Here is a 3,126-nt window from a genome sequence, read left to right as displayed (position 1 = left end):
AACAGACTGCAAAACATTTTAATGAGCACAATCATCGTCATTAAAGGAATGCAAATGTACAATCTCTCTTTATTTAGGCTTTTCACTTTTATTTCCACTTATTTTATTGACATGGGAAAAGCCCAGCCTAGGATCATAAGATTTTTTTTTTTTTGCAACATAGAGACAAAACAGCCATTACTAAATACACCCCCCCCCACGCCAGCAAATCTCTCTTCTTTTCCATTAATTTTTTGCTCAATATTGAGCCTTATAACCTAACAAGCCCCTGCTCTAGCTTTGAGGAGTCTGTCAAACCACTGCACTACCACTAATTAAAACTTTTTTATCAGAATCAAAAAATGGGATTTAGTCAAACATATTTGTGTAGGAAAATGTTCGTTTCATACTATTATTTGGGATAAAAGCAGACCGTATTTTGGACAGCTAAGGAGCGAGTACAACTGTCAACAACTGGAAATAAAAAAAAACATAGATTAAAATGCAATATAAGCAGACAAACAAAGAAGGGGGAAATCTTCATTAAAAGTTGTAGGTGAAAAATGACCAAACTCAAACAGTTTGCAAATCCCAGAGTTTGTTCATGAGAAGTTCCCAAGCAGACAAAAAGCAGGGAACTTCTTAGGGGAAAAGCAGCCTGAATTCTGCAGCATGTTGAAAGGATTCAAAAGGAGGAGACATTTCCCGCTCATTTGAAATGCATCATGGGGCAGTTCAATCATTTGCGGGGATTTTATTACTTGGGTTTCTGAAATAAGGATTGTGGCTCGTTAGATGCTGGAGAGTAGGTGGCAGGGGAATCAATTTCTTCAATCAGTATCTTAAAGATAGCTTTGCTGTGATTGGACATGGTGCCAGAAATTTTAAACTGCCCTAGCTTAACAACAAGAGCTGTTGAATTTCTGCCAAGTGTCTTGCTTATGTATGTTTCCGTTCGAGCCCTGCAGCTGCGCATTTCTTCATACTTTAACTTCAGGTCATTTTCACTGAAGTGCTTTTTGCCTTCAAAGATTTCCAGTCCGCACTCAAGTTCGTTCAGGTTGTTGTCCCAGGGGTTGGAGAACATGGCAATAAATGAGAACCTATCTGACTCATAGGTGAAGACTCCTGCAATCCCCCAAGTGCTGAAGTTCCTTTTCACAAACACACAGGTCTCCCTGCTCTGGGGGCCGATGGATGGTGGGACAGGACTGAAGTCGTGACCGCTGTAACAGAAAACGCTGTGGGGAGATGGGAAATTGACTTGTTATGTTGCATCTTCAGCAATGGGATTACTATAATCACTAGCTGTTAACAAAGCAGACATGACGTTTGATCCCCAGAATTAACAGGATAATTGTACTCCATGCATGGAGCATGAAGTTCCATCCCCTTGGGTTAACCCACCTTGGGGCTGCGGCTGTGCATTTCCCCAGCTATCTTTCCCTGAACAAGTCAGCTTCTAGTGTCTGTGTTTAGCCAGGAATGTCTCACCAGGTCTGGCTGATATTTGTAGATTCAAAGATCTTTTCCCTTAAACATCTATTCCCTGTGGACTTTCACTTGAAGACCTTTGCCCTGACACTATCTGGCATTTGCTATGGTAGCACCTGCCCAATATCTTTATTTACACATACAAAAATAGTAAATAGGAAATGTCGAAGTGGCACAATGCACCCTTAACTCTGCCCCTGGTGGATATGCACAATTCCCTTGCCTCGTTTTTACCCTTCCTTTTTTATTTAATCATTTGTTTTCAGGCTCCTGCTGGATGAAGGCCTTCCCTATTTAAGTACCACTTTCTTCAGTCTTGCACCCTTCCCATCCAAGCAGCTCCCAGTCCCACCTACTTCAGAGAGACAAGGTGGGTGAGGTGATAGAGACAAGCTTCAGAGCTACACAAAATAAAGACAGGTTTCAGAGTAGCAGCCGTGTTAGCCTGTATCCGCAAAAAGAACAGGAGTACTTGTGGCACCTTAGAGACTAACAAATTTATTTGAGCATAAGCTTTCGTGGGCTAAAACCCACTTCATTGGATGCATAGAATGGAACATATAGTGAGGAGATATATGTACATACTGAGAACATGAAAAGGTGGGAGTTGCTATAGCTCATCTTAGCCTCTTAGAGTTGGTTGGGCAACTCCCACCTTTTCATGTTCTCAGTATGTATATCTCCTCACTATATGTTCCATTTTATGCTTCCGATGAAGTGGGCTGTAGCCCATGAAAGCTTATGCTCAAATTAATTTGTTAGTCTCTAAGATGCCACAAGTACTCCTGTTCTTTTCACAAAATAAAGAGGTTTTGTAAAAAGAAACTAGATGGCTGCTGACGTTAGGGGAAGCTACCGAGAGAAACATACACTGCTCTAGATGTAGAGAGAGAGCATCTGAAAATAAGCATTCTGGATAAAACAATCCCACGTACCCTGGGTATGCGAGGGTCACAGTCGTTTTGTTGGTTATCTCGACTCCCACACATCTTGAATGATCCACACCTTTAAGAATCTCTTCAATGGCTTCGCTCTTGTTCATCTCTGTGGCTCACCAGTACGCGCAGGGATTTTTTAGTGAGTCTCAGCTGAGCTCCTCCTCACACAGGATTCTCGCTGCTTCTCCCGAGCACCCAGCACATCTGAGGAAACTGGACTTCGGCAATGAGCAATAAATGCTCCCACGCACTATCAGTACGTAAGCCGAGAGGCAAGGGGCATCTCGAAGGGAGATCTGGCTGTTGCCTGGAGGACTCCGCCTCCCATCCTCCAGAACCCTGTGGTGTTTGTCTGGAATATTAAGGCAAAGCTTATGCAAAACCTCCTCCTTTCTAAAAGGGCAGGGAAACGGGTGTTATCTAGAGCTGGTCAAAGGGGAAAACCAGCTGCAACTCCAAAACGGAAGGTAATTTGGAATATTTGATTAAATGTCTTTTGGAAACATTTTGAAATGTCCTTGCTGTTTTCCCTGCCTGCCCCAGGATGCAGGACAATGAAGTATGCCCTGGTTTGGGTTTTTTCACTTTTTCATTTTTCTGTCTTTTCAGTTTTCCTCTGCTGGTCAAAGCTGGAGTCTTGGTGTAAAGACTCCAGTGCTGGAGAACCTCCCAATTCCCTTGGGATTGCAACCCAATGCTTAACAGACCTCCCTGT

General features: G+C 42.8%; 1 long non-coding RNA gene across 1 annotated transcript; it reads right to left on the bottom strand.

Annotated features, from left to right (window-relative positions):
* LOC135976164 (uncharacterized) lies at window positions 1-2,841 on the bottom strand. The gene is made up of 2 exons (XR_010593367.1): window positions 2,409-2,841; window positions 1-1,220 (listed from the first exon to the last, which is right to left on the bottom strand). It is a non-coding gene; the product is annotated as an uncharacterized LOC135976164 (long non-coding RNA).
* Window positions 2,842-3,126: the final 285 nt, after the last annotated feature.

This window comes from Chrysemys picta, chromosome 17 (assembly GCF_011386835.1).
Source record: "Chrysemys picta bellii isolate R12L10 chromosome 17, ASM1138683v2, whole genome shotgun sequence".
NCBI lineage: Eukaryota > Metazoa > Chordata > Testudines > Emydidae > Chrysemys > Chrysemys picta.
This window is presented reverse-complemented; position numbering and strand designations above follow the sequence as displayed.